General features: G+C 43.5%; 1 long non-coding RNA gene across 11 annotated transcripts; it reads left to right on the forward strand.

Moving 5' to 3' along the window:
* The first annotated feature begins 179 nt into the window (after positions 1-179).
* On the forward strand, positions 180-26,482 carry LOC308188200. Of its 11 annotated transcripts, none has more exons than XR_013945226.1 (7): positions 180-3,515; positions 9,436-9,586; positions 9,732-9,825; positions 10,423-10,971; positions 11,935-12,232; positions 15,025-15,091; positions 21,366-26,482. It is a non-coding gene; the product is annotated as an uncharacterized lncRNA (long non-coding RNA). The 11 variants fall into 11 exon arrangements; XR_013945227.1 differs by lacking the exon at positions 9,732-9,825 and adding an exon at positions 8,800-8,920 and having other exon boundaries at positions 181-3,515; positions 21,366-26,481; XR_013945228.1 differs by lacking the exon at positions 9,732-9,825 and adding an exon at positions 8,800-8,889 and having other exon boundaries at positions 182-3,515; positions 21,366-26,480.
* The last annotated feature ends 420 nt before the right edge of the window (positions 26,483-26,902 follow it).

Genomic DNA, 26,902 nt, shown 5'->3' on the forward strand with positions numbered 1-26,902 from the left:
TCATCAACCACCTTTTTGTAGAGTGGCTTTTTTTTGGACAGCAGAATTTCCTGCAAGTCTTGAGTATTTTGTCACCATCTTGGTGATAGCGAAATTTACAAGAACAGTGTTGTTTTTTCTTTTTTTTTGTTTTGTTTTGTTTTCGGTGTATAGGTGTCAGCCAGATGCCATCCAGAAAAAGTGCTAAATAAGCAGTATTACAAAAAAGAAAAAAAAAAGAAAAAGAAGAAAGAAAACTTTGACAGCAAGGCAAGCAGCCTGTGCTTATCAGTTTGGTTGTAGCAGGGCAGTCTGCATCCACAGCTGCTGTCTGTCGCTGAATAACCACACCAGAGGAAAATGCTGGGCATGGGAAAAAAAAGGCCAGACATGCTTTTCTCACCATACCCAGAGCAGCTTTTCATCAGTCCTGTTCTTGGTCTGTCTTCCTTGACTAGTGTAACCTCTGTGGCAGTGCATGAGTGGAGATGAAGATTTCTAGCTTGGCTGTTGTGTGATGATTTATGAGGGATGGTTGCTTGTTCTTGGGTGACTGGAGAGTCAACAGAACGATCCTGCAAAAAGATAGTTCTGCTCTCCCTACTCCAGAATGAATGTATGAAATATTGCTATAAATTATTGGGATACATGTGTCTGGATAGTCAGCTGTGGCTGGCAATGTGGACTGTGCAGCAGCAAGAACAGAGAATACAGAGGAGGATCTGCAGCTTTGCTATAAGGACAGCCCTAGCACTTAGCAGTGATGGAAGATGTGAGGAGTACACAGCCATTTATCCGTATATTCACACCTACAGTGCTGGTATTGGTGTTACGGAAACTCATGTTATGGACACATCTCAGGGAGAAGAGAAGGGAATTGGCTCCCCTTTCTACCCAATGGGCAAGTCAGAAGATATACAGAAATTTGGCGTATTGAATGTCAGTGACAGGTTGGTTGGACTTGTTCCCCAAAGGAGTGAATGACTGACTGGTGATATTACAACTGCCCTTTTTATTAGACTGTCATGCACTGCTGTTTGTGACTTTGCACTAATTTTGAACAGAAAACAGTCCTGCTTGGATCTTAATGACTTTGTTATTAGTTGCATGAAGTAGCAAAACCACTTTGTCTCAGAAGATCTTGAAGCCTCATCCCTTAGCTTTTGAAGGGTAAAGAAGTCCTGAGCCATAGTTTTGTTGGGAAATTTGAGGCGTACCTTCTTTCCTAGAAGAGGGAGCTCATGTCTACCTGGTCATCACTGAAACAACATGCCATAACCAGAAGGTGATCTAGATATATCCACGATCCAAGCAGTGTCATCTCATGGACTACATCATTATGTGAACACTCGACATCCCTGGTAATAGAGTCACCCTAATGTGTGGTGCATACTGCTGCTCAAAGCATTGTCAGACTTCAAATAAAAATAGGTCTTCGCTTGGAAAATAATATATGTATAATATATATATATATATTTAAATTTTGTCACAGAAAATTCTTATTGCTAAATCTAAGCCATTGCAAAGCTAGAAGCGTATTGTAAAACAGGCATCTGGGGAGTTGTTTCATGTATTTCCATCATCTGTTTCAGGACAGAAAGTGATGCCCTCTGGAGTGTGCCCATCTATCTCAGTTGACTACACAGGGACAAAACCTGCTGAGTTTAGACTAGACTCGTAGACAGCTTCGTGTGATGAATCTTACCCTTAGTGTACTGGCTCTCGGTTTGAAGAAAATGGTGATACGGGAGGCAGGGGCAGGAAAACGTCTAATATCTTCTGAGCTCACGTGCAGCCTAACACATCAAAATAATTGTCCTTATGACCTTCTTCAGGACCGTATGTCCTTCTTCAGAAGGACTCAGGCATGCAGAGAGCTAACTTCTCTCTTGCTGAAAGCTTTTAGCAGTGGTGGGGGTTTCTGTGCAGCTCATGGGGAGTATGCAGCACTTCCCAGGATTAGGACTTTGGTGCTCCCATGCTGCTTCTGACAACTCAAAGCATCCCTTGTAATGAAAGGACAGAGAAGCCTGGAATTGATTTATGAGCAGGTGGAGCGTGTAGACACACTTCTGAGAGCAAGGCCTGTTGTTGTAGCTGTAAACTACCCGATTAAACATTAATCCTAACCATGTGGGACTTAGCTCACCAGAGGTGTAATTATTTAATCTGTAAATGTAGTGGCTTTGGATATACAAAGAACTGTTGTGCACTTCGTTACAGATGGATGACGCAAACTGCAGTCACAGATTTGCGCTTTGAACATACCCCATGAGTCCCATCACAGCAAACCAGTTCATTTCTACGTCTTGTGCTGTCCCAAGTAGATGGCTTGTGTGCTCTTAAAATTAAACAAAGGAAAATAGTAACACATATCTACCTGGCTAGTAATGTAGCCTCTAAATATCATCTGCAAGTTTGGGCTACTAAGGACTATTCAGTTAAGTACAATCAAAGTGTGGGAAAACATTTTGTGGAGAAAATGAGGCACTTTTTTGTGTGAATAGGTAATTTTGCATTTAACAGCTAGATCTTCCAATTTCTGCTCACAAAGGTACCCTCTTCAGGCCTTCTATAACTAAGTTATGTAACTCATAACAATTCGTTTGCAGAAAGGAGAAATCAGCTGATGTTTTCTTCCTTACATTGTAGCTTAATTTCCCTTTCCTGGACTTAAAATTGGTACAGAATGAAATGGTCTGTTAATAGCAATAGGTTCTTTTCTTCTGTTGTGGTCAGGGCAATTTTTAAAAAAAGCTTTCTCTCTTTTTCTTTCTCTCTTCCTTATAGTTTTAACTTTTAAGTTAATTGCCTGTCTAAACCAACTTCATGACAAGAGTATAAATCTACAAGAAAGTCTTGTTCTATCTAAGTCTGATTTTCTTTTTCCTGCATAGGGAAGGGAAACACAGCTAAAAATATCACACAGTTTGAATCATGAGGATAGAAGAGAAACTGGATGGGGAAGAGGGGGGCAGCAAACTTCAAACACACAAAAGGCTACAGCAGGAAGCAAAGGAGCAATCTCTTTTCCAAGCATATGGTAGCCACAACAAGAAGTAATGAACTTGTAGGAAGAGAGTAAGAAAAAATTTCTAAATATAGATGAAGTGAAGGTCTGGAATACATTGCCTGAAGGATGATCTTATTGGAAATCTGTAAGAAGAAATCAGGCAGGCACCTGTAAATAATGAGATAGGTGTGGTTAATTGGACACTGGGGGCTGAGGTCCCTTCCAGCTCAATTCATTGGGCTCTGTGGTGTAGAGCTTCCTCCTTGCCATGAGATCATGACTAGGGGGATGGGGCCAAATGAAGGAAACCTATTGATAGGAGTCACCTTTGTGCTATAGTGGTTTGTTTGGGAACAGACAATATAAATGAGGTTGATGAAGATATGTGAGATAGCATGCTGGTGATGCAGGAGGACTTTGCTGAGTGTGTTCTCCCAGGCTGCAGCTGATCTTAGTCCCTACAGCACCTTCTCAGCCCAGTGTCCAAGTGCTGGAGGATGAGGAATTTCTTGTTACTGTGCAGGTAAGTCCCCATTTATCAAGCAAAGCATTTACTGGCTATCAGTGAGCAGATCTTGACAATGTTTATTTTTCTGAGTTGGTCTGCTCCTGAATTTTATGCAGCTTAGATCTTATATTGCTCAATCAGCAGATCTGATAGAGGAAATCTGCACAATTAAGATGATTAATTTTCCATGCCACCTGTCTTAAAGTATATAAAGTATACCTGTTCTGCCATGAATGATTACTACAGATGATGAATCAGCAAGGATGGGCCTATGTTTAACATTTTGGTTTGTGATTTTGTTATAATCTCTGACATGACTGATTATGCCGTGGCCTGGAGCAATTTATTGAATTAATGAATTACTTACCAATACATGAGTGTGATTAATTGAGATGCCTGTTTGGATCCTACTCTGTGTAATGAGGCTTGAGCACTGACAGGTGCAGTCTGTGGGCCTGATTCTGACTTCCAGGAAATGATGGGAAGTCACTGGGATAACTCATGTCAACAGAGACCACAAGACTGTGTCAAGTGAACTCCCATGGTGAGGGTAACTGGTACCTCTTAGTTCAGCTACCTGGTAGATTTGCAACCATGCATTTCTCACAAGTGAAAATGTTGTCCCCCTCCTGCCACCTTCTCTTCCTTTTCCTTCTTCAGCTCTTACCTTTCTGTCTACTTACTCTAATTTACTGGCACCACCTGCAACGACAAGTGAAGAGTAGCAGAAGCTGGCCAGGCCCTGGAAGGCTGGTGTGAAATCAGGGCCTGCTTTCTTGAAATAAAGATGATGAAAGGAAAGTCCTTGTAGTGCATGGTTTGGCCTGTCCTTAAATGTGTGTTTCAGGTTTGGTACTTTAGTATTCTATCTATAGCAGCACCTGTCCTTCTTTTGGATGATGACCCTTTCTGAGAGAAGTAAGCAGTGATCAGCGAAACCAAACAATTAAATATTCCATGCTATCCTTGCCTTTGACAGCAGGTAGGAGGGGGGAAAAAAAGAAAATCTCAGTTGTGTCAGATAACAGTGTTTTTGCCCCCAACACCTCTCACTCTGCACGTGCAGCTGGACAGGCAGAGGGGCCAGCAAGGCGGTATGCCCTGGGATGGTCCCCATTGCACTCCTCCTCCTCAGCCTGCCCTGCATCACCACCACACTGGTGATGGGTAGCTGTGAATGAGAAACCTTTGCTCAGCTAAATTGTCCCCCCTCATTCAGGTGAACCCAGAAGGAGCTAATCTGAGGAAGGTCAGCAAACCTTGCTATATGATAGGAAGATTGTAGGCTTGATACTTCCCCTCTCAGAGGGGTGATTTAGGCCTGCCTTAGTAGAAACAAATGGTGTAAAGCTGCTTGAAGAAGGAATTGGGTCTCTGCTTGCTTTGCTTGTGGGGCTTCTGGGAGCTGAAGAGTGAGAAAGGGGGACACAAGGCTCCATGGCCTGATTTTTGTGCTGCTGTGGAGGATATGTCTATGGATCATTGCTATTTTGCTGAAGAGCTGAGTTGTTGATAATGGCTGGAAAGTCACAGAGCTTATTGCTCCACAGAGCAATACACCCTTTTCTACAAAATGGGCTATTAGCACTTGTGGCACAATGAAATGACTGTCTTTTCCAGTCCCTCATTACAATAGCTTAACTGTAGTTTTACTTTTGCTAACTCTTTTACAGAATTGAAGAAAAAAATGTTAGTAGGATGAATTCTGGTGGTAAAGCAGAAGTATTTGGGTGTAAGTAGTTTTGGTCTCCAGGTTAATGGGTTTCAATTTCAATTGAGAGAGCTTCTCTTCTACTGAGCACCTTTTCTTAGGGTGCTTCTGGTGATCCACTTCCATGGCAGAGTTTTTTTTTAAGTCTTCCAGATGCTCTGGTCTTTGTACTACAGTCGTAGATCCTGGGTGCCTGGGCTTGCAACACAGACCCACAAATACCTGTGTCATGCCTGAGCAGTGGGTCTGACTCCTTGTGACATTGCAGCTTATATGAAGTGGTTGTGGACTCCATGTGGTCCTTTCAGGCCAGGACCCCAGAGGAGAGTGTACTTCCCCATTAACTACACCAGGAGTTTCTGCTCAGCACCCCTTCCTCCTACTCTGGTGAATCTGAAGGCGCAGCTCTGTAAGACTGAATGGCCTCACAGTTCATCTGGCCTTGGAAGGAGAAGCAAGGTAAAATGGGACAGGCCATGTCAGAGGCAGTGTGTGGAACAGCTCAGTGAGGAGCCTTCCAAATAGCCCCCTTGGGCAGCTGGGATTCACTGAGGGTAACGAAAGTCTGACAAGTCCCCGTGACTCACTGATGGCTGTTTGGGTTCCTGTCTGGAAATCAGGACCGAGGAATTCAGTCTGTGTAGCTGTTAATGACATGATCTCTTGAGAGCAGCTTTGCATGTGAGGGATGTTTATTTTTTGTGTATAATTTGTAAGGCCATCATTAGCTTTTTTCTTGACCCCTATTCCCAGGATGGTGGAAAATAATTTCATTTGCAAATAGTGTATTTCAAGGTCTATGATTTGAAAAATCTTGAAACGGCAATGCAAATACTGAGCACTGTCTCTATGGCCCAGAGCTTGCATGGCAGCTTCCTTACTGTATTAGCACCTTAGAGCATTCTCCTCTTGTACAGGCTCCCTGCAATAGAGATATTGACAGAAAGATCCCTATGATTCTAAGTATAACTCTCTGTGAGAGAGTAGAGAAAGATATTTGGAGGAGAGTGGGAATAATTGTTTTTTTCCCCATTGATGCGACGTATTGAACAATGGATTTTTTTCACTCTTCTCCATGTGAAACAGACATTCTGTGAATTTTGGGGCTGAACAAAAGATTCACCTAATCAGAGAAAAACAAATGCAAAGGGAATAATCTGGGGGGAAAGAACCAGAGAAGGATAACCAGAGGTGTAAAATGGAGTTAGCAGCTAACTGCTTGAAGCACCCGGCTGGCTGTGTTTGCAGGGGATTAAATGCCCTTTGGAAGGGATATGAGGCTAAGTGTAGTCACTTAGTCAGTGTGGGTGACCCAAAGGGGCTGGACAAAAAAGTTCAAAGTTCTAACAGCGCTAAGCTCAAATGAAATGCTCTGGTTCATTATTAAGACTTGTAAAGATTTGCAGTAAAAGAGAGTATCACTTTTAATAAAGTGTTTGGGCTCTGGGGCTCCTGTCTCCATGGCAGAGAGCCCAAAGTCCTGACCTGGATCATTACTCCAGAGCTGGAGAGCTTGGAAAGAAACACATCTCTTCTGGGGTTTGTCTCAGTTCCCTTTGGTGGGAACCCTGACTTTGGATTTGCCAAAAATTCACCCTCTGAAGATGTTGCAGCTACAAGACTTTGGTGCAGTGGGATGGTGTGTACATTTTGAAGCCTCTCTAGAGAGTGGTCTGTGTAAGTGCCATGATACAGGTTTCTGAAGGGCAGACACTAGCCTGGTTTTGGCTGAGATAGTTTTCTTTGTAGAGGATGGAATGATGCTGTGTTTTGGATTTAGGAGAAAAATAATGTTGATAATGCATAGATGTCATTGCAGAGAAGTGCTTACGTGCAAGCAAGGAGTTTTCTGCTTCTTGTGCTGGCCTGCCAGCAAGGAGGCTGGGGGTACACCAGGAGCTGGGGGGGACACAGCCAGGACAGCTGGCCAGAGGGATAGCCCATACCCTTTGGTGTTGTGTTGAACTAAAAAACTAGGGGGTGTTGGCCGGAGAGGCAGCTGCTGCTCAGGGGTGGGCTGGGTATTGGTTGGCTGGTTGTGAGCAATTGTGTTGTGCATCACTTGTTCTGTGTATTCTTCTATCATTATTATTATTTTTCCTTCCTTTTCTGTCCTATCTCAAACTATGAGTTTTACTTTTTCCCAAATCCTCTCTCCCATTCCCTCTGGGGGGGAAGTGAGCAAACGGCTGTGTGGTGCTGAGCTGCCTGCTGGGCTGAGCCCCAACACAGTGCTAGATAATAGTGTGAAGCCTGAGTGCCACAGAAGAGGTGCATGAGAACAAGGCTTTCAATTTCCACTGCATGGCCATGGATAAAGACTCAAGTGCACAAACAGGAAGGTACAAATCGTGATTTCTGATGCAATAACTTTCCTTCTGCTGTTTTTCTTGTATGTTAGGCACAGACTCAAAGCATGCATAGTGTTACAGTTTGCACTAGTACCCTCTGGATTCTCATCCCACTGAACAGCTGATAAATTGCAGAAAAATCACTGAAACACATGACTTGACCTGCCTTAGCAAACCCCAGCAAAAATAGCACAAAAGAGAGGGAGTGCTGGATCCTCCCCAAAGGTGATGCCTTGGTTCTGCTTCTTCTGCTCTCCCGGGGCTTTTCCTGGCATCGTGCTTTTTCCAGGTGCTGCAGTACAATTATTTCTTAAAAGCCCTGCGACACCAGAGGCATTTTTTTCATTGCTTCTATTCATTTTACTTGATGTGCTGATGTTGCTTTGTGGAAAGAAGCCCTTTGTTGAAGCCTGTATTGGAAGGGAAGCGACAGCCAGCGCAAGCTGTGGCACCTGGACCGAGTGCTCAAAAATCAAATTCACTTTTCTTTCTCAAGCTATCCCGCTGTGCAGGCAAGCGGGATACATTACTCCTGATGGTCGTGGGTTACACACACTGGAGTAATGGCACTGAGAAACTGTGAAATAGCTTTCTCTATGATCAAATACTGTTAAAGATCAGAAAAAGCAATGAAAACCAGGGTGTTCAGGCTTACAGTCAGATTTCTCCTTTTCAACTGTGCCTGCCCCCTGTGGTGTTCAGAAGTTGGACCTCTGAGCAGCAAAGCACCTCCTCCTCTCTTTCCCTTTTACTCTGGTTGTGTTATCTGCAGCAGAGTGGGTTATGGGTGTCTTTCTCTGGAGGCTCCCTGCCCCGGCTTGGGGGTCAATCACGAACCGCCTCCCCTGTGAGAGGAACCTTCTGGGTCCAGGGGAGGACACCTGGCAGATGGAGTGACCCATATGTCTTCTGCACAGGGACATTTAATCACAGAGCTCAGGATGCCTGACAGAGAAAGCCAAGCCCAGGTGGGCAGATCTGCCCGCCCCGTTGGTTTTGCAGAGGGCTCTGAGACTCACTGTCCTCTCAAGTCACAGGAGCCCCGTCTGGTGAGAAAAGAGCCTCTCATCACAGTGCCTGATTGTGCTGGATAATTACAATATCCTCTGCTTCAGGGAACTCCCTTCTTCCTAAATTTCTGCAAAAATGACTTGAGGAACTAAAAGGGTTGCACTGCAATCAGCTGGGGATCACTGCCATTTGATAGCTCTGTAGCGTCTGCTCTGATTTTCTGTAGCACCCTTGATCTCTGCAAGTAAGCATGGAAAGGAAGAAACAGGCCTGGAGGAGAAGCAAGCTTAACAGAAGTACCTTTTTGTAATGACAGGTACAACCCAAATGTGAAGAGTTAGAAGGAGGTGGGAACTGAGACCTTTTATTTTCCCCTCTTAAGCATAATGTTTTTTTCCAGGGGTGGGGTGAAATCCCTGTGCCAAGGGAAGGTGCAAACCTGGCTGCATTGGCTGAAAATATGCTGCTTAATAACACAGCTGAGGAGCATCCTTGTGTGCTGGCTCACTGATTGTCAGTGATGCTTAAACACTGGGCATGATCCCTGACTGCTTTGGCTCATGCCTCTTAGTGCTGTCTGAGGTGCTGCCTAGCTGGTTTGTGAGGCAGCTTGTAGTAGTGGCCATGTACAAAAAGCATAAAGCTTTTCTCTTTGTGCTTTAAGCAGCCCTCTGCTGCTATTCACATAGGTGTTGCACCTCCAGACACCCTGCTGTGCCCTCTTGACATCCCCCAGGCATGCAGCGAGTGCTTTTGTCTTCACTGTATAGGAGAGACTCTGATTTCACAGCAAAGTTATGTACTGTTTGCTCTGGCTTTAATTCCTCTCATTCCAGTAAACCTGAATCTCCTCTGTTTCCAGTCACAGTGGTGCAATTCAGTTGTGTGTGTGCTTTCTTACGGATATGTAATTAGAGACTGGAAAAAGTGGAGCAGTTTTGAGCTGATGGATGGGAGTCCTCCTAGGCTTGAATCCTTTCACCCCAGAGATCAGTCTTTCTGCCTTTACTGAGGTAAGCTAAACATTTATTTCTCCCACTGCCCCAGCCAGTGTCAAGCCAGCACAGTACCCCTTAGTGAACCTACAATCCATGCAAACAAAGGGGGGAAAAAAAAAAAGGAATTTTTGCTTTTCTATTATTACTGGTATCCTTGCAGTGCTGTTTCTTCTGACTGTCTGTGTAATCCTTTACTCACATTTACACTGAAGATTTTCCTGGGGTCATCTTTCCAGTGCTATTACAGGTAGCAGGTAAGTAAATTACCACTGCAGAGCATAAGCCATAAGCACAGCACCAGCAAGTGATGAGTTTGTGTAGCTTCATCTTTCAGAGGTGCACACGCAGAACAACTCAGGAACACAAAGCATCCCCTGAAGTGTGGCTTAGTTTCATCTTTAAAGTCTTCATTTCCTATTGTCATAATTCCTGGCTCACAGGACAAGGCAAGAAAAGGGGGACCTTTCTCAATGGCCAGTTTACCTGTGAGAAGTCTTATTCTCTCTAGCTGTCAGTGCTGTAGAGAAGCATGTGGTACCCCAGGACCTTGTCTGAGCTACTGCTGTGTGTTACTGGTTCCACTGGTGGAAGGTACCGGTCCTTTGGGGCTCTTTGTGGTCCCATCCCTAATGGATCTGAGTCATGAATCTCTTTTCATAGTGTGTTATCATTGGATTGTCTTGTTCCTTTATACTTGCAGGTATAACTAATGAAGAAGGGACAGATGAGCTTTAGCAGATTTTACATTTTACATAAATGACAGTTTTGTTGTTTTCTTCCCATTCTCTAAGAAGACCTCACAGGAAAGCTTCTGTGTGGCAGTGCCCCATGTGTCATTTCTCTTCTTCCAGAGACGAGCCTGTTTGTGGAAAGGTGTATCCACAAGGACTAATAAAACATTCCTGGATGTACTTGCTCCTTCAGTGATTAGCGCCAGCACCAGGACATCCTACAGCACCTCCAGCCGAAGCGTGCTGCAAAAGGTGGCTCAGCTGGTTACCGGCTCCTCCTTCCCTTGGAGTTATCAGTCTGCTTTGACCTTTCTGTCACCTTTACTAGCAGACACTTGGCTGCTTGCTGCTGACTCAGAAGCTGCTGTCTCAGCTGAGAATACCCTGCTTTGTGAGTCATGCTCTGTCTCTACAGGCAAATGGCTTAAAGGGCATGGTTGAAAGTTGGCTCTTTCTGTGCTCCTTGAGCCTCGTGCTGCCAAGTGGATTGGAAAGTGTAAGCAAGTGTTGAATTGTGTATAATTATCATTCTGGGTTTCCTTCTAAGGCCACTTCATATATCTACTAGTACAGATCTGTGATTGCAGTTCATGTATGTGGCTGATGAAGAGGTGGGCAAGTCTTCCTTGCTGGCTGACCTTGTGATGGGTACCGCTGATGTGTCAGACGGTGAGTCATCACAGTTTTTTCGATTTCATGAGGTTAGGCTGAATTTTCCCAAGTCCTCCAAGTGGCCATAGCTGCTTCCTTGAGTGGCTGACTTGGGAGAAATATCAAGATCCATAAGTAGGCATCGCAGATGAGTACGTGCCTGCCTATTCTGTGTGTTAACATCTCAGTTCTACTGCTCATCAGCGGTCAAAATGTAATAGTGTTTTGTAACGGGAAAGTCAAAATCTGTCAAACTGTTAATGGAAACACCTTTACCTAGAAATATATGCCTATGTATAAAATACATATGTATGTATTCACACGTACACATTCATATGAGTGCCTATATATGTGTGTGGGTGTTTCTGTTACGATAAACTGTTGTCCTGGGTGCATCAATCCTAAACATTCCTGGCAAGGATGGGTGTTGCAGCTACCAAGCTGGAATCAGAAATATTTTGGAAAGCCCTGTGAAACAAACAGCTTAAAACCTAGTGAGGCAATTTTCCAAAACTACGGAGAGAAAACAGTGAACGTCTGTATCATCAAAGAGCATGTGTGCTTCTTGGAGTTAGCTCTGGTAGAATGAGGTGCATATTTTTCGTGTAATTCTTGTAATTGCCAGGCACCTAATTTTTCAACACTTCATGTGTAATTATAAAAATTACTCTGCTATAACCTTTATGTACAAGCAAGATGATTAGCCTGCTGTCAGTCACAGTGGTCTTTGTATGACTCTGCATGGCAGATTTGATACCTAAAATGTTTTGTGTTTCTGCTAAAAAAACAAAACAAAACACTGGCTCTTCAGGATGTGTTTGCTCAATAAGATTTCAGTGATCTGGTCATGAACCTGGCTATGAATTCATTTCTGGTTTCATAAAACTTATGTCTGTTAGGTTTTCTTTGGAGGGGATTTTTTTTGGTTTTGTATTTCGCAAATGAGTACAAAATTATGATTGTTCCTTACATTTCAAACAGAAATTGGCAACTTCTGTTGGCAACAGCAAGTGTTAACAGCACAGAAGAAGGAAAATATTTTGTAAAGATCTGCAAAGAATTAGTTTTTCAAAAAACGTTGAGGTTTTGGGGGATGACTTATCACTGAAGACATATGAGGTTACTTTCTCCAGTGGCACCTGGCAGAAGAAGGGAGAGATGACTTCTAAGTTTATTTGGGATCCAGTTGGTCCTTGCTATTTCACCAAAAATTCCTTGCAAGCTCTGCTATGGCATGAAATAAAGTTCTCTCTTCTGCAGCAGAAGCACCAAGAAAGTGGTAAGTTTTGTATAAATATACAACAGGCCACTAAAATGGTTGCTCTTCCCTGCCGGTGAGGGGAACCTGGACCAAAGCTGGGTGAGGAGCAGAGCTTGGGTTTGTTGGGACTCACCTGGTGATGCCCCAGCAAGTTGTGATCGGGCGTGAGCTCAGAGGGAGAGCGAGCAGAGGAGTGATGCTGCCACAGGGGCTCTCTGCCTCCCTCCCAGGAGGGCAGGGAAGGGAAGACTGTGCTTGTGGTGCTGCCCTGGGTGGTGCAGGAGTGGGAAGCGTGTGTTCCTGCAAATGGGATGTAGGGGTGCCTTGCCATTTTGGTAGTCATGAGCTGGTCTTCAGTTTGCTGGTGTTTAAATGTGCTTGGTTACAAATGGCTTTAGGAAAAGCTGTGCAAAGTGGTAATTCAGAGCACATTAATTTGGCCCCTGCTGTAAATTACCTTTTGGAGAAGCCTTGCTGCCTCCTTTCTCTGTAGAGAGAGCTAGACACAACTAAGGTCAGACAGTATGAATATCCTCCAGGGATATTTAAACCCTGATAATGCACTATGGCTGTTTAGCCTGCGTCATGCAGCAGGGGCAGAGCAAAAGGGCTTGGCCAATAATCCTGTGCTGGGCCTCTGACTCTTGTTTGGGACCTGGCAGGTCTTCTTTTAAAAAGAAATCCAGTATCTATTTAAAGACTGCAAGTGATGAAGAATACTCCATATCCCTGAGTAAGCTGTTTCAATGATTAATTATCCGCACTGTTAAAAATTCACACCTCATTTCTAATCTGATTCTGTCTAGCTTCAGCTTCCCAGTGTTGGCTCTTTAATAGCTGGGAGAAAAAAGACAGGAGATCTATCTGTGTCTCAGTGCAGCCCCTTGTAAATTGTGATCAAGTCACCTTTTAACCTTCTCTTAGATGAACTGCACATATAAAGATGACTTTCACTGCAAGGAAAGCTCTTTTTTTTTTTTTATAGCTCCAGCCATTTTTGAGGTTCTCTCCTGGGTTATTATCTTCAGCAAGGTGACTTTTGGGTGCATGCAGTAGCTCTGCATGCTCAGGACTGGGAGAGACTCCCAGAAGCCTGGCTTAGATCTCGGACATCCCATGGGGATGGAAGCAAACCCTTTTTTCTCCTCTGCCATGCGTGGGAGGGGGGAAGAAATGAAAAATGTCCATAACTACCCCCCCCCCCCATTAGCTTTCAATGGGGTGTTTAAGATAATTGTTGTGCCATTTCAGAACAGAAAATATTTTTGGTAGAACTGGCTTTGATGGGTTTGCACAGATGTTTTCTCCACTCTACTCTTTGCTTACAGATGGGGGAAACCTCCCTAAAGCTTTTTTTTTTTTTTGGACAGTGGAAAAATATCCTTAATGTGTTCTCCAAAACTGCGTATGATGTGGAGGGACAGCTAGCTTTATGAATAACTGGGGAAAATGGGAACATCAATCCTTCTCACATCCAGGCTTGTCAAGTAATTTAACGTCCTCAAGCAGCAGACAACATCAATATAAAGATGCAAATTACCTTTGGTTTGGTCTGACTGATATTTAGGTGGGGATGATAGCTTCCCTGTTTTTTGGTGACCATGCTTTTGGTTGAAAAGAACTGGGTGACCATTTTGTCTAACATTTTGACTGAAGCATGCTAGCAGCTTGTAGGCAGTCCTGGGGGCTGCCCCATGTTATGGGACCGTGTGGATCTGGATGTTGGCACTGTGCCTGGGTTTGCACTGCTCTTTACTCAGGCTTTGCCAGCACTGGCCTGGAAGGAAGATCCTGTGCAGGCTTCAGCCATCACATGCTTATCCTGGGCTCTGTGTGGCTGTGCCAGGCTAAATTTTGAAGGCAGTTGCTACTTGAGCTCTGCAGCTCCAAGGTCTCCTCAGAGCTGTCTCCTGCACAGGCAGGGCATGCAGTGGTGTTAGTGGTTCTTTGACTCCTGGGAGTAACTGGAGACAGTTACCACGTTACCCTCAGCTTCATGAAACTGTTTATACTCATTGTGCCCGAGTTAGCTCACATCTGGCAGGTACTTTGCGCAGCTCGAGGAACTTCAGGTGAGAAACCCATGTGCTTCAGTGCAGGTAGAAAGCTGTCAACCTCACTGAAGGTCTTGATACAGCTGGAATGCTCCCAGGCTATGTTGCTTGGTGCCCCGACCTAAATGGCTGCTGTGCTTTGAGTAAGACCAGTGACACTTCATCCACCTCTTCCTCACTCCCAATGTCTTAGCCCTTGTAGTTTACCATGTGTTGCCAAGTGTCTTAATGGAAACAGGAAAGAGATGCATGCACTTAGGTTGATAAAACTTATTCCATATTAGCCTTGTAAACATACACCATTTGAAAGCAGTGGGATTTAAATCACTGATTTGTAATTGTTATGCTGGTTAACTTGCTGGCAGGGTTCTGGTGTAAGAGGTGTTTAGCTCTGCTTGTAAACACTTTACATTTTTTTTTTGGTTTCGTTTTGTTTAAGCTGAGGTATCCAGCCTTCCAATAACTGCCACTCAAAATTGGATCATTTGCACAACTCATTTTGGGGCCCAGGAATAAGTACCTGATGGGCAGAAGCAGCCACTGCTGACTGACCTGTTATTTGCTTTATCAGTGAGCTCCGTAGGACTTTTGAAGCCATGTTAGATATTGGCCTGATTTCTCTTGATTTGTTGAGCAGGCTGTGGGTGAAGCACTGCTTTTATATAGCTGAGGCTGGGTGCTTTTGCTCTGAAAGTCATTGTGACAGAGGACATTAGATTTGACCTGCTACAGTGAAGCCTCGACTTCTCTTCCCAGGCAGGTGTGAAAAGCCCTGTGGTAAAGCTTGCAAATTGCAAAATATCAAGAGCTGCCTGGGCCAGAGGTGAGTACTACAGTCGTGTTCTTCTGACTAGCAATTTGGTACCAAAGCCAAATGGCTTTCATTCCCTTGTCAGTGGCTGTGATTGTACCTCAGCCTCGTGGAGAGGTTATGTGCCTTTCATAAGCACAAATCACGGGAGAGATGTGAAGCCTGACAGCACTGCAAGGCCTCTGTGTTTTAGATGCTGGAGCTGACCACACCGTCACTGAATTCACCCTGGGCTGAGGGAGGAGGAACTGCTGGGGACACCTGGCCAGGGGCCCTCTGTAGATTGTTAACATCATGTCCTAGTGTCAGTGCACAGCACGTGGCTGTCTTCTGTAAATCCCCTTGAATTTCCTTTGTGTGGGGTAAGTGTGAAATGAACAGGCTGGTCTTTCTGTAAGTTTGGCTCGACTGATTTTTTTTTTTGTGTTGACTGCAAAATGGGTGATGCAAACAGCACATTTTGTGTGCTGTGATGAAATGTCTTTACCTATCTGTGTTCAGATGCATGTAGAAAGATGCTAAACTAAGTTTTGGAATACTTATCTAGAAACTAGTGTTTGTGCCTGGAGAAACAGTATCATAAATGGCAGTGGGAAGTCCATGATGAATGAATAGCAAGGTGTTAGGGTATTCCTCTTTATGGACACTTCCAGAACTTGCCTTTTCACTCTCTCCCTACTCTTTTTCTCTGTGGCATGTCAAGCTTCCCTTTCTGCTCGGATCCATCAGTACACAGCAACAGGGTCAGACACTTCAAAAATGAGAGGGCTGAGTACGTGCTACAGGAGACTGACAGGCTTGAGACCCAGATGCACAGTACAGGCTCTTGGGCTGCTGAACATCAGTTTGCTGCTGGACACCTCAGACCTTGATGAAGGCACTGTGGGGTCATCTCAAGGGATGTCTTTACTCTGAAAAGACTGTGAAGGTTGTGTTGTTGTGGGGCTCAGGCATGGCTTGAGTCCTTCAAAGCACTTCCTCCGCCTTGCTCTGCAGTGTGCAGGAGGGCACTGCTGCCAGTGCAGGTGAGGCAATTTGTTACTGCCAAAGGCAGCTTTCTGCTCACCAAATGCACCCTGTTCCTAGCTCCTCACAGTGGGTAAATCCCTGCTGCAGGTCTTGGGCTCGAAGCTTGCTGTTCTGCTTTAGGCACTTCTATCAACTTACCTCCAGTGTCTCCACTTGGCTCAGTGAGGTGTCTGTCGTGATGTGTGGTGGCATCTCAGTGCGTGAGAAGATACTATTGCCACCATCCCAAAGGCCTGGATGCCAGGAGGGTGTCTTGATTAATGGAGCCAAAATGCTGAGTTGTGAAAGAAGTTGTTCTTGTATGCTTCTTTGCTTTCTGTTGGCTGTGTGTTTGGACATCTTTTTTGTCTTGGAGCTGATCTCTAGAAGTAACATGTAGGGAAAAAAACAACGGGCACTTCTGTTTTTTAATCCTTTCTGTTAATCACGTAAAAGAAGGCAGGTGGTGTTGACAACAAGTAAGTTGCTGACTTGGCAAGAGTGAAGAGACTGAATGACTGAGGAGGAAATGTTAGCCATGCTCGTTTCAAACCCTTCATTTCATATCCATTTCATCTTGGAGACCAGTGTCTGCTTCTGGCAGAAGACAAATGGGTTAAAGGCTCAGTGCTGCGACCTTCTTCCTTCTGGTGTGAAGTGTCTCCAATAACTCTCACCCTGAACTGCTCCAGCAGAACTAGGACAGGACATATTCCTCATCCCTTCTTCTCCTATTGATCCTAAAATGCTTTCAGGCCTTCATTGGTCATCGTGAAGAAGGGCACATGCTCTTGGTGTTATGAGGCAAGAGGAAAAAGGAAGGAAACACCTTTTCAAGCTGCCTGTAACAATAGCTGACAGTAGCAGCCAGCAACACAGAGGAGAGGACGTGTATTTTGGTCAGCTAAGACATTTTTCTGTGAATCACCTTCCCTTTTTCATTCAAACCCATTCTGCTCCAAGAAGCCATCAACAAACACAATAACTCAACAAAAACAAACCATATATTTGCTCAAGAACAGACCATTAAGTCTGTAACATCCTGCTTGCGAGCTGTATAGGTGTGGATCGGTTCCATGTAGTTAGGGATCCTGCCAAAGACTTCTCAGAAGTGACTAATGATTCTGTGTGCATCAGTTTTTTGGCACCTGAACACCCACCCCCTGAAAGTCTCATCCATTATACATGCTGTTATATAACAAGCAGCCTAGTCCTTCCTCATCGGGGCAGCGCCCTGGTTTCCAGGGGGAACAGATTAAGCCTTCAGGTTTCTCCCTCCTTGCATTCACTGAGAGCATTCCATAAATAGTGTCACCCCTATGTACAAACCCTCAAAACCCATCTGGATATCTGTGTAGTGCTTAGGGTAACTTCAGTGCTAGGATCACGCAGAATTAGAGCAGTTTTTTTTTCTTCTCAGCAGAACTGGCAAAATATTATCTAAATGCCACTTCATTTTAAATATATCTCTTCATCTGAGTTGTTTGGTACATATTTCTCTGGGTTGTTTGCATAAATTTAGCTATTAAGAAAAAAGCAGAGTGGGTTGGAGAAAACCAAAACAGTGTTCCTTACGCATCCCTCTTTCACCAGCGAGCCAATGCTGTTTTGTACAGCCCTTCTAGGCGCTTGATGCATGTTTTTCTAGCAGAAGGAGCAAAACACCAGCAATTGCTGAAATGACTGGGAAATCCACCGCTCCATTTAGCAGAGCCAGGAACATACCTCAGGTGCTATGGAAGCACCCCGCAGATGCAGATATTCTGGCACGACGGCAATAAAGAAGAGTCTGAACCATCTTCCTCAGTTGCAGCTTTACTACAAAACCCAGATGTAGGTCTAGAAAGTGGGTTGTTTCAGTAGACCACTCCACATGCCAGGAAGTCCGTGGATTTGGGTTTCCTGCTGGCTATCCTGGCTGCTGTTGCTGCTATGGACAGGGCCCAGGGGTGTGCAAGGGAAGCTGTTACCTCCCAAATATCACCTGGATCAACACCAAGCACTGTTGTTCCCCCATCAGGCACAAACCCCAGGGCCCTCTGGCTGGCTTACAGCCACACCATACCCCCAGAATTTTCTTGGCAGGAGTAAATTTGTGGCATACCTCCAAGGGTAGGTGTAATGCAGCTCTGCCCACGCTGATGAGGTGTTGTGAGCCTGCTCTTCCTGGTGTGAAGCTGTGGAGCCTGGAAGTCACGGTCTATTTTGAGACAAAGTCAGTCTTGTGCTGCAAGAATGTTGTTACATTAAGCAAAAGATCATCAAACATTTCAGAATGGGCCTCACTAGTTATATCACTTACATAAATGTAATGAGGAATGGCCATTGTTTTTGCAAAGTCACTTGATAATTATCAGCTGAGCTTGACATTTCTGCTAATGGATTAATACCACTGATTGTACAGGGACCTTCTGTGTAGAAGAAGCCAATTTCACTTTCAGTTCCAGGTGGGAGATAATGCCCAGTATTATTACTAGAGACATCTGCATTTAAAGTCAAAGATAATTTCAAATATAATTCAACTTCTTGCAAATCCCAGGTCTTTTTGGCCTGGCCAAAAATATAGTTATTTACTTTATTTAGTGATTAAGGTGAAAGCATCTCTTTTTTTCCCTTTAGAATGGTTGTTACCCTTTAGGGAGATAAGACTTGAGTTCTGACTATCATTAATTCTTTCTATAAACACCCTCTGAAATACATTTGAAAAGCACACACAATGCACTTCTTTTCCCTAGCCACAAATCCTGCACACTCTGGTCTGCAGCTCCTGTCTGGTCTCTCATCTCCCTTATGGAGCTGTGGTGTTTGGCTGGTGGCTTAATTTTGATCCTCCTTTCAACCTCCAGTATTAGGAAGAGAAGGAAACTCTTCTAATAGGATAGATTATTGCCATAAAATACTCTTATATTTTATATTTTTGTTATTGTTAACGACAGGAAGACCACAAACCTAATGTCTAGAAAGAAATTTTACAGTTCAACTTAAGCAAAATAAATGTTTCAGTAGGAGGAAAGTTTTAATCGAACGTAGGTGAAAAAAATAACTAATTAGGCTGTACTATGCTCTTGACAAACTGCTGTCTGTTTAATATCAATTGCTGAATTGCCCCTGCTGGAATCTTAAGGCTATTGAAAAGCAAAGTTCAAGGATTTGTAGCAATCAATAGGAATGTGGTTATTATTATATTTGCAATGAAAGTCTTAATGTTTTTAAAACAACTCTATTGACGTTTTATACTCCAAAATATTTTGACTAGACACTTAACAGTAAAAACATTTTTTCTTTGGGTAGTTATTTTTGCAAGAGTTTTCATTGCTGCTGTGTTCAAACACTACGGCTTTTTTTTTTTTTTTTTAATGCACTTATTTCCTTGAAATTCCTGCTGGCCCAAACTCTTATAAGCTTTGTTGCATGACATCTGTGTGTAAGGACAAATTTGATTTATGGTCTTTAAAGCAAAATAAGCTGTCCTTCCGTCTTCATATACTGGTTGTTATTGCCTCAATATGTCTACTAAATGGGCAGATTTACTTGATGTTCCATGAAACAAGGCAACTGGGCAGAAAATGGCATTATCAGCTCCATGTAGAAAAATAACATTCTTTTTCTTATGAAAAACCAACAAAGCCAAGACTTAAACCAAATCTTTTGCTTGTTTGAGTGTGAGGACACATCTTTGATGCTGTTTGGCTGTCCAGGTTCTACCCGTGAAGTTCTGTGAGGAAGCAGACTACACTGTCTCTCTTTGAATGTGAGTGTGAGGTACAGAATATGGTTGCACAACATCGGTGGAAGAGTTGGCCCAAAAGAATATGTCCATATCATTCAAATAAATGTTCTCATCCAGATGTGGCAGTTGGTTAGATCTCAGAATAGTTGCTGCTTTACCAAGAGAACTTCTTTCTTTCTCTCTCTTTTTATTTATTTTTTTTGCAAGACCTTTTGTCACAGAGCTGTACTGAATGTCTAACTTCCAGGAGTGTGATTTGATATTTCCGAGGTGACAGATGTATTTTTTTTTTCAGCAAAGAGGATTAGCTAGGGGAATCAATGACCAAGGGGGGAATGATGGATTCACTATCCCTTGATATCTTCATAGCCTGTCTGAATGTCTTTCTGAATAGTAATCAAAGAGGGGTTGGCTGGCTCTGTGCAGGGGTAACCGGGTGATGCTCTTTGGCTTGTGCGATGAGCTCAGCTGCACCATTGGACTCTTCTGGCCAATCTTTCCTGAGATCTAGGAGCTGAGGACAAGGCTCCCTAGGGAGGTACGCATGGACCCACATCTGCTGCTTCACTTTCCTGGCATAATGACATTGATGCCTGGTGGTGCATGGAGGGGACAGTGCCAGTGAAGTCTGTTGTGTGAGGGGGGCAGTGCCCAGCTTTTGGGCACAGCACTGGAGGCCCTTGGGCTGGGGCAGTGAAACAAGTCAAAGGACTTGGTGCAGCTGTAACTGGGATGATTCTGCCCTATGCAGATCTGTTGGCTCCCTCCAAGTTTGAGAAACTGCCACCTCATCTTCATTCTAATCCTGCCCTTCTTACTGCCTCTGCTTCATGCTGTCCCTGTCAACACCCTCTTTTTTTCCTTCTCTCTCTTCAGTGTCTTATAGGTCTCCCCTAAATTGTCCCACTCTCCAATATGATATGCCTTTCCCTGCGTATCTCACCCTGCTTGTGTGCCTCGCCACCTCCTCTTCTTTTTCTCTCTTACCAACCCAGACTGTAAATTCCCCTGGGTCCTGCTACTTTGTGCATATTCGGTAGAGCTGGCTTTTTAGGTTAGTGCTGTAGGAATACATAGAAATATGCCTTATTTGACCTGTTCCAGAGTGGGCCATGAGGAGGTAAGCACTCAATGCAGAGGTAGGTAGATCGCCATTTATCTACATTAATGCTTGGCTACATCCTCATTAATCCTTGGTGCTTCAGTTCTACTGTAGAAAATGTGATTAATAGTAACAATAATAATTTGCAAAGATTTTTATTTAAGGGGGAAGGAGGAGAGAGAATTGAAAACTTATAAAAGTTATCCTTCAGATCATAAGGCTGAAAGTTGGACTGAAATTAAAAGTTGTGATTTTCTTTCTTTTTCTTTCAGTTCCATATTATTTAGTTTTGTATTCTGTCTTTGCCTTAGAAGAAAGGTTTGTTTTCAAGGTTCTGTTTTGCACCTGAAGCCACCACCAACAGAGGACCATTTTTCTCATCAGCTGGCCTATTCATCTAGAAATGAGGAAAGGAATGATTTTGAATATGGTGTTGTATCTTGCAGAATTTCCTTCCTGGAGCAGAAGGAGAGATGAAGTACTACAGTATTGCAAACAGGGGTCCAACACTCATTTTCTCTGCAGTGGCCTGACCATGCTCCAGTGCATCCAGTGGAAGAGGAAAGCAAAACAACGTCACCAGAGCTCAGCGATCTGGTCTCATCCCTGCCAGTCCTGGGACTGAGAGATCCTGAAATGTTTTCTGAAATATGTTGGTGTTTCCCAACCTTGGACTTCAACAAGAGAAGCAGCAAGGGGGACTCTGGTGTGCAGGACGTATATACATGAACCCTTGTTAGGAGGGAGGGGGGAGAGAGAGAGAAAACCATGTGCCAGCAACAGGGCTTACATCTCCTTTACCTGAATAAGTCCCTGAATAATTACAGTGTTTAAATATTAGCCATTCCTTTGGATTATTTTTTTCTCTTTCAAACTTAATATTTTTTTTTTTCAAGCTAATTAGGGCCAGAAGATTTCTTTTGTTTTGGAGCTGTGCCCCCCTGAAGCAACCAGGGTGAGTATTTCTGCTGGCCGGGGCAGCACCAGCCCCTTCCACCCCACTTACCTTGGTGCATACTGGCTGCACGTGTTGTCTCATGGTGGGAAAAAAGGACCTGTGCCAATCAGTTTGGAAAGATAATTGACTTCGGGCTGGTGACTGGTACTGTGGTGATTCTGTTTGGTGAGCAAAATATTGACTTTTCCTGGTAGGAAATGAACATTGTAGAAATGCCTTGGAAGTGTCTTTTTTTTTCTTTTTCTTTTCTTTTCTTTTTTTTAAATAACTTTAAAATGAACTAGAGAGAGAGAAAGAAAAGGGATTGCAACAGAAAAAAAAAAAAGAATGACTACCTTAAAAATATATCTGTTTTCACTTGTAATATTTGCAATATGCTTTGGAAGCTGGGAGATTAAATTTCTTTTCCTATTGCTGTTTGCCGGAATGACACAAACAGTGCCTGTCTTTTCTGTTGTGATTCAATGGCACAGGAGCCAATGTGGACTAGTTTTTCAGCATTTGCTGTGCGCGCAGCATCTTTGATAATATTAACAGTGATGTGTGCAACTCTGGGAATACTATTTAACTGCAGCAGGTAGGCAAGCATGTCATCTTCTGGGAGAGCCAGGCTGCTGTTTTCTTTCTATTTTTTGGAAATATTCTTATCTCAGTGTAGTGGTGTGTGTGTGTGTGTGTATATATATATATTAATGGTAAAATTTTACAAGTGGGTTTGGTTCAGATTCCCAGACAAATACAGTTCTGACTCTGCAGATGTTTAAACCACATGTGTATCCTTTGTGAGCATAGTGCATACGACATTAAGAAACACTTTAATAGCTTGAAAAATGTTTTCAGACTGTGCTCCTGAAGTCAGTGGAACTCTCTATACACATGCAATTGCACAAGAATAAATTGGTTTTGATCCTCAGAAGATTTTTTTTGCACCCTATTTTTAAGCTTAAATGAAAGCAGCTAAATAAACTGTACAGGAAATAAGGCGTACACACCAGCTAGTTATAATCACCTATATTCAGAGACTTGTATCCCTAGGGTCTCTCTGTAGTCAGCAGAGATAGAGATATTACTCCAGAGATGATTCAAAGCTCTTAATTTAGACACCTCAGGAGACTAGTCTTCTAATTTAGGTACAAAAATTAGGTGGTGTGAATAGCCCTCCCTGTTTTAATTCCTGGATGCAAGTCATCCAGAAAATGGTTGTTGTCATGCAAATAAATAACGGGAACACAAACAGCACTGGTGGCTCTGACAAGGACTTCCCGCGCCCCCCGGCAGGCTAATTAACCTCCCCGTATGGCTCTGCGCCTCGAAGATGGGTGTGCAGCTCTGCGGGGCTTTCCTGAGCAGAGCTCATTAATATTGGCAGCGTACCCTCTGACCCTGGGAGGGAATCAGGGAAAGAAGAGGAAAAGTTTTTACAGTAGGCAGCTGCTCGATGTCTTCCCTATTAAGGGAGGTGATGAACGTGATGCGGGAGTGCTCGCTGGGAGGAGGGATGTGCAAAAAGGGCTTCCCTTCTTGGCGAGTGGGTGGGGAGGAAGGGCAGGTGCAGGTGTGGGTACAGATGTGGCCTAATATCTCCCATGAAGGTTTGGAGGCAGCCAGGCACACTGTTGGAATGAAGGACAAGGAGATTTTCCTCAGCCTGGTGGAGCACGTGGCAGCGCTGCTGATAACAGCTTCATGTAAAGGCACAGGATGAATGATGGAGACTGGCTCTAAAAAGGCCCAAATTCCTTCAATCCACAGGTGTCCCTGTAAATAAGGGAGGAAAACACAGCTTAAGCACGCTGCCTTACCCTGGGAAGCCAGGCAAAGCCTACCCGTGAATCCCTATGCAACCCTGCGTGACCTGTGTCCCGGGGGTGTTCCTGAGTGCCAGGTGCCTGGCCAGGAGAGGACAGCTCCACAGCTGCATCTGTCATCAGCACAGGGGCAATGAGAATGAGTCTGGTGTCTCTGCTGCAGCCTCCAGCCTGAATTTGGCCCTTACAGAAAATGATGGTGGCTGCCTTCAAGCTGCAGAGGCAGCAGCACTGGAAACCAAAATGAGCCAGGTGGGGGGCACACAAATTCATCTCTAAGTGCTGCAGACTTGCAAATTAAGTCTTTTACTATGGGAAATCCCCCGAGCAAAACAAACTGGACTCTGTGCCCAGCAATCCTTGCTGCAGAGCAGAAGGTGAGTTGTGTTTTTTTCTCTTTTCTCCTGTTTTCAGCCTCCCCAACTTTCCTTTTTGTCAACTGACTGTGAAAGGTGTTGGTTGTCTCTGAAACAGCATGGGCAGACTCACGCTGAAAGACTTAGCTCTCCCATGAAAGGCTGAGTGGGAGGACTGGCACAGAGCTGGGCTTGATTAGTATTGAGCATAAGTTTTTCCTTGACAAGGCTTTGGCACATCTCTGATTACTTACCTTTCCTCTGTGCCAAGTCCTTGCAAGACATGTACCCAATGTCCGGTGCCAAACAATCTTTTTAAATATTAATCACTAAGAAAGCACATAAATTCTATGGCTCAAAAATTGTGTGTGTGTCATTTGATCTAAAACAAAACAACACTGGGCCACATTTGGTTTCAGTTTCTTGATTTGTTTTTTTTTTTTTTTTTTTCTTCCTCCCTATTAGCTACTTGTACATGCAGACCAGATTAGGTCTATCCCTTGCTTGTGTGCAAACAGGTGCAATTCTGTCATTAACATTGGACTAAGGCCAGTTTAACTCCTGGTCCTGCTGCCAATGTGGGTGGCAAGAATGACCATGGCTGGAAAAGCCTTCTGGGCCAGGGCTGTCACAGGTCACAACCTCAGCCATGGTGTTTTCACCATGGGTAAATTCTTGCTCCTGCCCTACCCCAGGAAAAGATGACCCCAGGTTTATAAGGCTATTTCTTAGCAGTCACCTCTGAGCACAAGCAAGGGTGACAGGAATGCCAATAGTCTTTATTTTTATGTTGCTCTTCCTAGGGGTGAGGTTTGGATAGATACTGAAGGCTAAAAAAAGGTTTGTGGGTGGCAATGGAGAAAGGACCTCTTTTGTCCTTTCTTTTCTCAGACATGTAGCCTTCCTACTTCACCTGCCCTGGCTCTGACTCCCATCTGAACTGCTGGTGAATTGGTCTATACTGGCTCATCAAAAAAAGAAAATGACGCTTTCTGCTGGTTTTATGTGCGAAGGAAGAGCCATCTTGTGAAATCTCACCTTAAACACTGCAGCCAAATAAAGTTTATTCTGGTCAGGTTGCACCATATGTTCCTCAAGTCAAGTCTAGGGAAACAATCCAGAGAGGATTTCAGCTCTGTGCGGATTGTGTAGACCTTGTTTAAGGAAAAGACCTTGTTTAAGGAAAAGATAGATAAAAATTGATTAAAAACCCTCTGAGATAAAAGGTTGAAATGGGTAAGATGGTGTTTCCTTCACTGGCAGGGAAAATGTCACTGGACATAGCTGGTAAGTAGGAGACACCAACACTTTTACTTTCTCCTTTTTTTTCACTCATATCAGTATGCTTTGGATCTGTAATACTCCTCAGTGATGAGCTCTGGAGGCAGAAGATCCACCTGACTTGTGCTCAATCACATTTCAGTTCATGCTGGCAATGTAGAAGAAACTACTGCTTTCAGGGAAAACACCTTGTTATCAACCTTCAAAATGTGTGCATTTTGAAATTCATTTTTGTTTGGCTTCAGAACAAAATTCAGAATTTTCAAGATGTCACCTTTCCAAAAGTTGTTGGGTGGGGTAAAGTTTCTAAAATTTTAATTTCAAAGCCTGGAAATGTGTTTTTCTGTTTCATACTTTCACTTGTATTTTGACTGTCTGTGGTCTGCCGATAGTGGTAGTGGTGTAATATGTCCTGATCCTGTTGATTTATTTTATTGTAAAAGTAAAAATATTATATTCTTTTCATGTTTTTACCTAGGGATAACATATCACAGGGGTAGCCATATGAGACTGAAGATGTATCATAAACTTTTCAATTAAAATTTGAAATCAGTGTTCCATTTTAAATTTTTGCATATGAATACAAATCAAAGTGAACTTATGTAATATCAATTTTTAAACAATGTATTTTTGACCAGAAAATGTAAAAATTTAAAATTTTGTTGAAGCTTTTACACCTTGGTTTCTCATTAGAAGTTGCAGTTCAAAGCCATAGGGAAGCCCCATGATATTTTTACAATTTGGTATAGTTTTTTTTTTTTGTCTAACACTTGTCAGTTTTTCTTAAAAATTGCTGATGCAGCCAAAGAAAGGGGCAAGTAAGTGGTGATAATGCACATCTATTTTGAGCGGGATTTGTTGGTCTCTTTCCAGCTCAGCCCCTCGAAATAAGTGACTGCATACATTTTATTTAGCCCTGTGCCTTTAGCAAAGCTGCTGTAACAGTAAGGTAGTTCTTTTGAAATGCAGAAGTTACAGTGATGTGATGAGAGTCCCAAAACCATTTGTTGTGGAAATGCAGCCATCCTATTTATTTCCAAGAAACCTGTCCCAACTTCTGTGTCCAAGCGAAGCGAGGTTAGCTCACTTTCAGGTTGGAAAGTAAACTCAGGCTGTTGAGGGTGATTGAGATAACTAACCCTGTGGTCCAGCTGTGGGACAGAGCTGTTCACTTTAAGTGTAACCCCAGGAGCATATCACGTCATATCATATTTAAGTCTGCAGACTTATGGTTTCACTGGGAATAACTCCAACACAGTGTGTGAATGGAAAATCATTAAAAAAAAACCTTCAGAAAGCATTGCTGAGAATAAGGAGCATGACTTCCTTGCCCAAATTAGCCATGTTTGAGGAGATGAAGCAGGGGTGGGGGACAAAGGAGTGGAATTAGTCATGGTAATGCCAGCTCTGGGTTAGATCGAAGTGAAATCAAGTGAAGCATTTCTGTAACTTTGTGTTTTCCAAGGCCTATACGTTGCTACTTGGACAAATGATGTACTGCAGTTCTTTCACATCCACAAGATCCCCAATTATGTTTAAAGGATCCAGCATCCACTCCTCTCTGCTGCCCAGTTAAATTT

This window comes from Anser brachyrhynchus (genome assembly GCF_964034855.1).
Source record: "Anser brachyrhynchus genome assembly, chromosome: 1".
Classification (NCBI taxonomy): Eukaryota; Metazoa; Chordata; class Aves; order Anseriformes; family Anatidae; genus Anser; species Anser brachyrhynchus.